Source organism: Rattus norvegicus, chromosome 4 (genome assembly GCF_021556685.1).
Source record: "Rattus norvegicus strain SHRSP/BbbUtx chromosome 4, alternate assembly SHRSP_T2T, whole genome shotgun sequence".
In the NCBI taxonomy this organism is placed as follows: Eukaryota; Metazoa; Chordata; class Mammalia; order Rodentia; family Muridae; genus Rattus; species Rattus norvegicus.
Window position 1 is genome coordinate 184346088 of NC_141537.1, and position 12649 is coordinate 184358736.

General features: G+C 43.1%; 1 pseudogene; it reads right to left on the minus strand.

Moving 5' to 3' along the window:
- Positions 1–8895: 8895 nt before the first annotated feature.
- LOC148006355 (transcription factor BTF3-like) lies at positions 8896–9967 on the minus strand (annotated as a pseudogene).
- Between the last annotated feature and the right edge of the window lie 2682 nt (positions 9968–12649).

Genomic DNA, 12649 nt, shown 5'->3' on the forward strand with positions numbered 1-12649 from the left:
TGAAGAAGTCATGGGATTGTTGGACAAAGGCCTCTCCCATGTATTTACGGCACAGGAAGAAAAGACCAAGTAGTAACACCCAGTGTCTCCACTGCATGACCTCTGCTGAGCCCGGCTGATGCATGTGGAACTGACACACCTGGACCACACCTGGGTGGTGGTCAATTTACTTCTGCCTTTTACTTCCTCAGCCTTTATCCTTGAGATTTAGGCTGGTCTTCTGGGATTTCTCCCTAATTAATTCAGGTCTCCTAGTCGGTCTTTTGTTACCGAAGTCATGAGCCAGGTAGTCACGAGCCAGGGTTTCCCACTGTGCTTCCCAGTTATTTTCTACCTGGAGACTTGAGTATATAAGTGGTGAATAAAGCTACAGGAGTCTCTCACTCTTCTTCCTCACTTTCACTCTTCCTTCCGCTCTTCCTCTCTCTCTCTCTCTCTCTCTCTCTCTCTCTCTCTCTCTCTCTCTCTTCCTCTCTTCCTCTCTTCCTCTCCTGGCTTGACACGATAACCTGTGTGTGTGTATGTGTGTTTCTTTCATCCTGTAGGCTTTCGCCCGATTCTCGGTACTGTGTGGGTGCTGGCGCCAACATCATGCCATCACTCTGATGGCCCAGACTCACAACTCCTACACTGGGGAAAGAGTGATTTTGGTATTACAACTGTCATCATTGCAGGCATTGCCAGGGCAACAGCAGCTGCTGTTGCCTTGACCCAGACAGTCACTACAGAGGAAACTATCTGAAAGACCCCAGCTTAGCAGCAGTAACGCCATTTTGCAAGGATGTACTTAAGATGACTGGTTCAGGGAAAGGTTAGAACACTGAGTACACAGCGGCTGCCAAGCAGGATGTGTTTGGTTGAAGGCCTGGCAACAGGACGACTTCGGTTGAGCACCTGACAATGAAAAAAAAGCCCCGGGAGAGGTCCCACACCCTGGTGGGGGGCCGAGTCAGTCGTTATGTTCCAAGAAGGTAGCTAAGAAACTTGCCCCCGGGCTAAACACTTGCCATATTAGAATCCACCAATTATATCCCTGTAACCATGCATCTGCTTCTGTATGCTTGCTTCTGCTCCCCAAAATCCTATAAAAAGCCCATCCTTGGTCCCGTGGGGCGCGCCAGTCCCCCGAGTGACTGAAGCGCCCGCAGGTGCCTGTGCCTGTGTAACCTGACAATAAACCAAATACTCTTGCTGATTGCATCCTGTGGTGTCTCGGTCTGGTCTTTAGAGTTGGAGGGTCTCCATCCCGAGGGAAAGTTCTCCCTGAGAGCTTTTCACTATCAATGCTGTAGTCTCTAGGTCAGCTGAGGTATTACAAGCACAGGAGTCACTAAATGAGCATCTTTATCAGGCCATCTACATTTTACAACAGATTGACTTACTGGCAGAAGAGTTGGCCCTTGTTAGGGACGTGTCTCTAATGGCATGCCCCCAGGTTTCACTCAATCTGCCTAATCTGTTATCAGGTACATAACACAACAGTTGGCTTGAAGGTACCTGCTCAAATTCCTTAACTATTCTGTGTTGTTAAGGGAGAACATAGCCAACCTCAATGCAACCAGGGTATCTGTGCTCTCCCTATGGATTCTTGAAAAAAGTGTGGGACCATATTAAGAGGCTCTTTGACCCCTTGGGGATAGCCACTTATGCTAATAGAAGAGGAATTGTCATACTAATAATTATTTTGTTTAAGTGTCTTATACAGCATATCTCTAGGCAGCACTCCATAAATAAGGTGACCTTCCAGGTGTTGATGGCTCTTGAAAATCCGGATTGCAAAACCCCCACCCCTCTCAAGGAACTGATCAAAGCCTAGATTGTAGAGCTCTTGAGACCACCATATAGGCTGTTCCTCATCTCTCCCTTGTGTGACATTCCTCCATAGTGATAACTTTTTGAGGTCTAGTAGTCAATGACAGGGTAAGATCCAGAAAGACAGGACAACTTAAGACATGCACAATATAGTATATTGGGTATCGTCTGAGGTAAAATCAACAATGTTGAGGTAATGACACCCCAGCTCTCACTAGGCTGTCAAAAATCTAAAAACAAGAGGATGGAAATGTAGGAGAAACAGTAGTGGCCACCTCTACATAAATGCCAGGAGCCATGCAGCCACAAAGGCATCTCCTGCAGGAGGACTTATTGAAGATTGCCTGGAGACCAAGGATTGTTGATGCAGACAATGCCAGCCAATTGGGAATTGCTGTTTAGAAGAGACGCTTTCTTGGGACCAATGGGACGCAGGTGGAAGGTATTAAAGGAGCTTACTGCAACATTTCTCACCTGCTCTCACAGGATCTGTGTTGTTGATTATGAGCTACCTCACCTCCAACTCCCAAAGGCAGGTAGGGTCGGATAGCCAGTAATCTAGGGTACAGTTGAGCTTAATAAAGAGAATGTTTCTGATTTTGTTCATCATAGAGTTTGCTTACACAAACACACATTGTGAGGGTCAGCACTTGTAGTGGATAAAAGAGATACAAAAAAAGTAGTAGATAACAAAATGAATATCATTGATGAAACAATACTGCCCAGTAGCAGACAGTCCAAAAAGATAACCAATGCAAATGCCTTTCCTCTGTATAAGCACCTATACCCTCATCTTCCCCTCCTTCATGTTTCACAAAGGTCACTCCCCCTATCTGAAAGCCTTAAAAACTGTAACGTTCATCCCAATAAACGAGACCTTGACAATAGAATTTGCTTGGTCTCCTTCTTCTCTTCACCCCCATTTAGCCCACAGGTAGAAAGCCTCTTCGGGACCCTGAATAACTGGGTCCCCACTGGTGGGGACAAGGAGAGATCTACATCTGGTTAATGTCAGCCTGCACTTCTTTGCTTCATCCATCTTGTCTAATTGGATGACTGTATATGTATGGGCCACATGTGGGGCAGGCTCTAAATGGGTGTTCCTTCTGCCTCTGTTCTAAACTTTGCCTCTCTATTCCCTGCAAAGGGTATTCTTGTTCCCTTTCTAAAGATGGAGTGAAGCATTCTCATTTTGGTCATCCTTCTTGAGTTTCATGTGTTCTGTGCATCTAGGGTAATTAGAGCATTTGGGCTAATAGCCACTTATCAATGAGTGCATACCATGTGTGTTTTTCTGTGATTGGGTTACCTCACTCAGGATGATATTTTCCAGATCCACCCATTTGCATATGAATTTCATAAAGTCATTGTTTTTGATAGCTGAGTAGTATTCCATTGCGTAGATATACCACATTTTCTGTATCCACTCCTCTGTTGAAGGGCATCTGGGTTCTTTCCAGCTTCTGGCTATTATAAATAAGGCTGCTATGAACATAGTGGAGCATGTGTCTTGGTACATGTTGGGGCATCTTTTGGGTATATGCCCAAGAGACGTATAGCTGGGTCCTCAGGTAGTTCAATGTCCAATTTTCTGAGGAACCTCCAGACTGATTTCCCGAATGGTTGTACCAGTCTGCAATCACACCAACAACGGAGGAGTGTTCCTCTTTCTCCACATCCTTGCCAGCATTTACTGTCACCTGAGTTTTTGATCTTAGTCATTCTCACTGGTGTGAGGTGAAATCTCAGGGTTGTTTTGATTTGCATTTCCCTTATGACTAAAGATGTTGAACATTTCTTAAGGTGCTTCTCAGCCATTCGGCATTCCTCAGCTGTGAATTCTTTGTTTAGCTCTGAACCCCATTTTTTAACAGGGTTATTTGTCTCCCTGCGGTCTAACTTCTTTTGGATATAAGCCCTCTATCCGTTGTAGGATTGGAAAAGATCTTTTCCCAATCTGTTGGTTGCTGTTTTGTCCTAACAACAGTGTCCTTTGCTTTACAGAAGCTTTGCAGTTTTATGAGATCCCATTTGTCGATTCTTGATCTTCGAGCATAAGCCATTGGTGTTTTGTTCAGGAAATTTTCTCCAGTGCCCATGTGTTTGAGATGCTTCCCCACTTTTTCTTCTATTAGTTTGAGTGTATTTGGTTTGATGTGGAGGTCCTTGATCCAATTGGACTTAAGCTTTGTACAGGGTGATAAGCATGGATCGATCTGCATTCTTCTACATGCTGACCTCCAGTTGAACCAGCACCATTTGCTGAAAATGCTATCTTTTTTCCATTGGATGGTCTTGGCTCCTTTATCAAAAATCAAGTGACCATAGTTGTGGGGGTTCATTTCTGGGACTTCACTTCTATTCCACTGGTCTATCTGTCTGTCTCTGTACCAATACCATGCAGTTTTTATCACTATTGCTCTGTAATACTGCTTGAGTTCAGGGATAGTGATTCCCCCAGAAGTCCTTTTATTGTTGAGGATAGTTTTAGGTATCCTGGGCTTTTTGTTATTCCAGATGAATTTGCAAATTGTTCTGTCTAACTCTCTGAAGAATTGGATTGGTATTTTGATGGGGATTGCATTGAATCTGTAGATCACTTTTGGTAAAATGGCCATTTTTACTATGTTAATCCTGCCAATCTATGAGCATGGGAGATCTTTCCATCTTCTGAGGTCGTCTTCAACTTCTTTCTTCAGAGGCTTGAAGTTCTCATCATACAGATGTTTTACTTGCTTGGTTAAAGTCACACCGAAGTATTTTATATTGTTTGGGACTATTATGAAGGATGTCGTCTCCCTAATTTCTTTTTTTTTTTTTTTCCGAAGCTGGGGACTGAACCCAGGGCCTTGTGCTTCCTAGGCAAGCGCTCTACCACTGAGCTAAATCCCCAACCCCCCTAATTTCTTTCTTGGCTTTTTTCTCTTTTGTGTAGAGGAAGGCTACTGATTTATTTGAGTTAATTTTATACCCAGCCACTTTGCTGAAGTTGTTTATCAGCTTTAGTAGTTCATAAGGGAAATTGGTCTGAAGTTTTCTTTCTTTGTTGGGTATTTGTTTGGTTTAGGTATAAGAGTAATTGTGGCTTCATAGAAGGAATTCAGTAGTGCTCCATCTGTTTCAATTTTGTGGAATAGTTTGGATAGTATTGGTATGAAGTCTTCTATGAAGGTCTGATACAATTCTGTACTGAACCTGTCTGGACCTGGGCTCTTTTTGGTTGGGAGGCCTTTAATGACTGCTTTTATTTCGTTAGGATTTATGGGGTTGTTTAAATGATTTATCTGTTCTTGATTTAACTTCGGTACCTGGTATCTGTCTAGGAAATTATCCATTTCCTCCAGATTTTCAAGTTTTGTAGCATATAGGCTTTTTTAGTAGGATCTGATGATTTTTTGAAATTCCTCTGATTCTGTTGTTATGTCTCCCTTTTCATCTCTGATTTTGTTAATTTGTACACACTCTCTGTGTCCTCTCGTTAGTCTGGTTAAGAATTTATCTAACTTGTTGATTTTCTCAAAGAACCAACTTTTGGTTCTGTTGATTCTTTCTATGGTCCTTTTTGTTTCTACTTGGTTGATTTCAGCTCTGAGTTTGATTATTTCCTGTCCTCTACTCCTCCTGGGAGTATTTGATTCTTTTTGTTCTAGAGCTTTCAAGTGTGCTGTCAAACTGCTGACATATGCTCTTTCCTGTTTCTTTCTGCAGGCACTCAGAGCTATGTGTTTTCCTCTTAGCACAGCTTTCATTGTGTCCCATAAGTTTGGGTACGTTGTACCTTCATTTTCATTAAATTCTAAGAAGTCTTTAATTTCTTTCTTTATTTCTTCCTTGACCAGGTTATCACTGAGTAGAGCATTGTTCAACTTCCATGTATATATGGGTGTTCTTCCCTTATTGTTACTGAAGATCAGCTTTAGCCCGTGGTGGTCTGATAGGATGCATGTGATTATTTCAATCTTTCTGTATGTGTTGAGGCCTGTTTTATGACTGAGTATGTGGTCAATTTTGGAGAAAGTACCATGAGGTGGTGAGAAGAAGGTAGATCCTTTTTTTTTTTTTTTTTAGGATAGAATGTTCTATAAATATCTGTTAAGTCCATTTGGTTCATGATTTCTCTTAGTCTGTCTATCTCTGTTTAATTTCTGTTTCCATGATCTGTCCATTGATGAGAGTGGGGTGTGGAAATCTCCTACTATTATTGTGTGAGGTGCAATGTGTGCTTTGAGCTTTAATAAGGTTTCTTTTATGTATGTAGGTGCCCTTGTATTTGGAGCATATATATTTAGGATTGAGAGTTCATCTTGGTGGATTTTTCCTTTGATGAATATGAAGTGACCTTCCTTATCTTTTTTGATGACTTTTAGTTGAAAATCGATTTTATTCTATATTAGAATGGCTATTCCAGCTTACTTCTTCAGACCATTTGCTTGGAAAGTTGTTTTCCAGCCTTTCACTCTGAGGTAGTGTCTGTCTTTGTCTCTGAAGTGTGTTTCCTGTAGGCAGCAGAATGCAGGGTCCTCACTGCATATCCAGTTTGTTAATCTATGTCTTTTTATTGGAGAGTTGAGACCATTGATTTTGAGAGATATTAAGGAATAGTGATTATTTCTTCCTGTTATATTCATATTTGGATGTGAGATTATGTTTGTGTGCTTTTCTTCTCTTTGTTTTGTTGCCAAGACGATTAGTTTCTTGCTTCTTCTAGGGTGTAGCTTGCCTCCTTATGTTGGGCTTTACCATTTACTATCCTTTGTAGCACTGGATTTGTAAAAAGATATTGTGTACATTTGGTTTTGTCATGGAATATCTTGGTTTCTCCATCTATGTTAATTGAGAGTTTTGCAGGATACAGTAACCTGGGCTGGCATTTGTGTTCTCTTAGGGTCTGTATGACATCTGTCCAGGATCTTCTGGCTTTCATAGTCTCTGGTGAGAAGTCTGGTGTGATTCTTATAGGTCTGCCTTTATATGTTACTTGACCTTTTTCCCTTACTGCTTTTAATACTCTTTCTTTATTTTGTGCATTTGGTGTTTGGACTATTATGTGACGAGAGGATTTTCTTTTCTGGTCAAATATATTTGGAGTTCTGGAGGCTTCTTTTATGTTTATGGACTCTCTTTCTTTAGGTTAGGGAAGTTTTCTTCTATGATTTTGTTGAAGATATTTACTGGTCCTTTGAGCTGGGAGTCTTCACTCTCTTCTATACCTATTATCCTTAGGTTTGATCTTCTCATTGGGTACTGGATTTCTTGTATGTTTTGGACTAGTAGTTTTTTTCCGTTTTACATTATCTTTGACTGTTGTGTCGATGATTTCTATGGAATCTTCTGCTCCTGAGATTCTCTGTTCTATCTCTTGTATTCTTTTGGTGATTCTTGTATCTGCTGCTCCTTGTCTCTTCCTTTGGTTTTCTATATCCAGGGTTGTTTCCCTTTGTGCTTTCTTTATTGCTTCTATTTCCATTTTTAATTCCTTCATTTGTTTGATTGTTTTTTCCTGGAAGTCTTTCAGGAATTTTTGTGATTCCTCTCTATAGGCTTCTACTTGCTTATTTTTGTTTTCCTGTGTTTCTTTAAGGGAGTTCTTTATGTCTTTCTTGAAGTCCTCCATCATCATGATCATATGTGATTTTAAATCTAGATCTTGCTTTTATGGTGTGTTTGGATATTCAGTGTTTGCTTTGGTGGAAGAAGTGGGCTCCAATGATGCCATGTAGTCTTGGTTTCTGCTGCTTGGGTTCCGGCGCTTGCCTCTCACCATCAGGTTGTCTCTGGTTTTACCCTGTTCTGCTATTTCTGACAGTGGCTAGACTGTCCTATAGGCCTGTGTGTCAGGAATGCTCTAGACCTGTTTTCCTGTTTTCTTTCAGCTAGTTATGGGAACAGAGTGTTCTGCTTTCAGGCGTGTAGTCTTTCCTGTCTACTAGTCTTCAGCTGTTACTTTGGGCCTGTGTCCTGAGTCCACCAGGCAGGTTGCTTGGAGTAGATAAGTTGGTCTTACTTGTGGTCCCATGGCTCAAGTTGCTCGTGGGGGGCTGCTTTTGAGCTCTCTGTGAGGGTGGCAACCAGGAGGGCCTGCACTGCCTTTTCCTGGAGTCCCTGTGCACTGGGGTCCCAGGTGGCGTTAGGTGTTTTCCTCTGGAGTTGGAAATGTAGGCAGAGTGTAGTCTCTTTTGGCTTCCCAGGCGTGTCTGCCCCTCTGAAGTTTTAGCTCTCCCTCCCACCGGATTTGGGTGCAGAGTACTGTTGACCTGTTCCCTTCAGGTCCGGGTGGTGTCTCGACTGCGGGGGATCTGCTGCTCCAGTGCCCCTATCTTCCAGTTCCCAGAGGCCGTATACAGTTTCCTCTTGGGCTAGGGTTGTGGGCAGGGGTGGGCAGTTTTGGTGGTCTCTCCTGCTCTGCAGTCTCAGGAGTACCCACCTGTCTCGGCGGTCAGCTCCCTCTCCCAAGGGGTTTGGGAGCAGGGAGCTGTGGGCCGGGATCAGCGAGGTTGTCAGGACCAGGAAATTTTATGGTTGACTCTGTTTTAGTTTACCTTAACCAAGAAGTAGATAAAGCCATGTGACATTACCTTTTTTATGATTTCATTAGCATAGAAGACCTATGGTTGTTTCCATCTTAATGAAGTCAAGGTGGCTGCAAACCACATGGTTGCTCCTGCTCAAGACGAGCTCAGTTCCATGGGAAAGTGAACCTCTTCCTTGTCAAGGCACAAGTCTGTGTGGGATCCAACATCTCACAGGAAAAATATGGATAATTACACCCTTTTGTTTAAAATGATGCTTTAGTTAGGTTAGAATGGATATAGAAGGAGATGTGCCCATAGGTTAGGCAGGTAGACCCAAAATAGCAAATTTAACAATGGAAGGGACCCAGAATGTGTAGATAGCTAACTAGTGCTATAGCTTGAGGTTTCTCTCACAGTTATAGAAGAGATAAGGGAAGGAGTAAGAGACAAAGGCACTTTTTTTTTTTAACTAGGAAAAGAATTTTATTAACCTTCTCCCAGCTTAATTAGGCTTCTTCAGCTTAATTTGCTGCAAAGAAGGGATGAGATATAAGTGAAAAATGCGCAAGTGTCACCTTCTTCAGAAGTTGCTTCAATTCAGTTTGCCTCATTCTTAGAAGCCTCATCAAAATTCTCCACCAGATCTGGAACTTCATCATCATTTTCTCCAGTAGCAAGTGGTGCTTTTCCATCACAGATTGTTAGGGTAGAGCTCCAGTCAGTCTCCTTAAACTAGTCAGACTCTGCACCAAGCTGGTTTAGAATGCTGGGAAGCATTTCTGTTAGCTGCTTTGTCTCGGCATGGCCTGTAATGGTGAAGGTGTTTGCTGTCAGAGATGCTTGAATTTTAGGCAAGCAAATCAGGTTCAAGGCTTTTGTTGCTATTGGGGACTACAATGGCCACGTTGGTCTTGGTGTTAAGTGCTCCAAGGAGGTAGCCACTGCCATCTGAGAAGCCATCATCCTGGCCAAGCTTTCTATCTTCCCTGTGTGGAGAGGCTACTGGGGGAACAAGATTGGCAAGCCCCACACTGTGCCGTGCAAGGTGACAGGTTGCTGTGGCTCTGTGCTGGTGCGTCTCATCCTCACCCTCAGAGGCACTGGCATTGTCTCTGCTCCTGTGCTCAAGGAGCTACTGATGATGGCCAATATAGATGACTGCTACACTTCAGCCAGGGGCTGCACTGCCACCCTGGGCAACTTTGCCAAGGCCACCTTTGATGCTATCTCCAAGACCTACAGCTACCTGATCCCTGACCTCTGGAAAGAGACTGTTCACCAAGTCTCCTTATCAGGAATTCACTGACCATCTTATGAAAACCCACACCAGAGTCTCTCTTCAGAGGACCCAGGCTTCAGCTGTGGCTACCACATAAGGGTTTTTATACAAGGGGAATAAATGAATTAAGTCTGCTTAAAAAAAGACAAAATATGGATCATTGTTCCTTGGTTTGTAAACATGTTCACCTCTTCAATACCAGAGATACTGTTTTCCGCTAACATCTTTAAGGAGAACTGCAGTTTTTTTTTTTAATCATCTGCTGTGCCTGTTCTGTGTACCACCTTCTTTTTTGGAGCAGTTACCTTCCTACCAATGTGCACTTGTGCCTGCAGTTTGTTGAGATTTCCTGGTTCATGATCATTTTTTTTTTCATCTTATCGGAGTGGAAATGGAGCTTCGCAGGGGACTAAAGTTCATGCCAGAAGGTCTCAGGCAGACCAGCTGAGATAAGGTAACACACACATGGGGCTGCAAGACCGCATCTCACAAAGGCACTTTTAAAAACAACGACAACCCACAAGGACAACCCAAAATGCTATTTGTTTCTTTTGGACCTGAAGGACCACCACCAAAGATCTGCTCGTCCCCAAACAACCACCATAACCAGATTCGATGCAATCAGCAAGAGGACTTTTATTCCAAGCGCGCTCGGTTCTACAGTCATACGCGACGTGGGGATAGAGGACTGCCGACCCTGAGTGCAGAATTGGGACAGCTTTTATAGGGTTTACAACAAAGCCCGCGCATCGCAATGCAATCATTTCATAGCATCAAGAGCCCGTGTGGTGCGAGCCAATCAATTTGTACCACTCCATAGTTTCTAGAACAATCAATTTAATTTATCTGAGCCAGTGCTCCGTGGACCAATCAGCTTCCTGTAGTCTCGGAGGTCCGCATTTCCGCGGGCTTCCAGGGGTGGGGGGTGATAGATTTCAGTTAAGACAAGTCACAAGGGCTTTCCTTCTATGGCGCAAGCAGTTTACAGAAATTAGATAAGCGGTTAGTCATCGCATTTCCTGTTATCTTACTAGGCTGTGATCACATACTTCAGGGCCTATCTTAAGTCCTTTCACCTAGATCCATACAGAGAGCAGGCTCAAGAAATGTGAGCTTTTATCTACTTACTGGCAGAGAGCAGGGTCTGGAATGTGAGGTATTTAGGGCTTCTTAGGGTTGACATAGCATTTTAGCTTTTAAACTTCTGACTTCTTGGCTGCATTTCTCATTCTTTCATTTCCAGAAGGTAAACAGCTTCCCAAATCTCCCTAAGGAATGTTACCAGTCCAGTTCCAGAGTGAGGGAAGGTTTTCAGCAGATTAACAGTCACTGTATGCATTCTCTGTCCCGGAGCTGGAGGTTGTGAGTGGGGGACTAGCTTTTACCTTTTGTATCCTTTTATGGTAGTTGTTTTTCTGACAGCTCTCTCTCTACAAATTACAGTAACCTCTACTGGAATGGTTTGCCTATTGGCTGTTTGTAAGGGCACACTAGGCTTTTACTTTACTGAGCAGTTTGATTTTGTTTCCCTGTCATAGCATCAGAAGGCCAGCCTGACCCAAGACAGGGATTTGGGAGACATTTCAAAACAAATACACTTGAATCAAAAGTAAGATGACTAAATGTGGAGAGCTCCTCTTGCCACTTCAAGGATATTGGCAAGAATTTGACATTGGGCTAGGACAAGAAAGTAGGTTCAAGATCTTGGTCATCTTGATAAGTCCCTGAATACCACGGGCTCTTTGTTTATGCCTTGTTTGTTCCTTGATTTTTGTTTATGCCTTATAACTGGCCATATTCCTTGCATGTACCTGGAGTGATATAAACGCAGACTGGAAAAAAATTAAACCTGCTTCAGCACTTGCTGGAGTCTTACTATAGTATTGTCTAATTGTCTTTTCTTTCTTTAATCCCCACTCCCTCCTTTGAGACCCTGTCTACTGAGCAGGCTTGGTCCACTAAATCCCATCTCCAGACCCAGCTTCTCAGTGAGCTTAAATAACACAAGATAGTTTGTCAACACAACCTAACCTAACAATAGGCAAATGGATCAGACTGTCTTTGTGTGTTAGGCAGGACTTAAGGGCCCCTAAGTAGGAAAGAGGGCACAGATCTCAACTGGATTTTTGTGTTGTGAGAACCCTGTCAGAAATAGCAGGCCAGCTCCCCACAGGCTGGCTCACAGTCAGACTGAATCCTTCCATTCCATCCATGACTGCCTGCGGTAAGGACAGATAAGGAAATGGCCTAAACAGGGAACTGCCCCGGCTAGGGTAAGGACAGAGAAGGAAGTGACTCAGAGAAAAGACAATGCCAGGAAATACCACAAATTCCACAAGATGGGCAGGACAGGGCCAAATGAAGGAGACAACCTTCCCGTTCGAATTGACCAATACTTTTAAATGTTGACCAATAATTTTAAACGTTGCTCAGCATAACCAATCACAGCCGTCCAACTCAGGTGATCGCTGAATTCCCTGCCAAAATGTTTATAAAAGTGTGTGCTTTGTGACCTCGGGGTCTTCTCTTGCCTGCATGCTGGGGGACCCCAACGTACGTTGGAACAATAAAGGATTCTGGTTTCTGTGGCCTTATTGAGCGGGGGTCTTCTAGGAGTGAGTGAGGTCTGGCATGTTTTTGTAATATATAGAGTTTGTGAAAGGGAGGGGGTAGTGTTTTTGTGGGATCATCTACCATGCGGTTGAATGTTGATATTGCAGAGACCTTGGTTCCTTGAGGCTGTTGCCATTGCACTCGAACAAAAGGGTAAGGGTTCAGATGGCAACTCAACTTAAAAGGCAATTTGAAGCACACTGACCAAAAATGAAGAGTTTATTTCAGCCACAGTGATGAGGATGGCCACTTAGGAACCATGTCTTTTAGTTGTTTAGAATAAGTGCTCCAAAATGGTGCCTGTGGAACTGCTTTCATAAAAAGCTTGGGGTTATATTACAGCAAGTTAGTGGTGATAATTACTTTGGTTGAAAAGAAACAACAGCACAGGTTGGGCTGGCGAGATTGTTGAGTTGGTGAAGGTTCTTGCTGT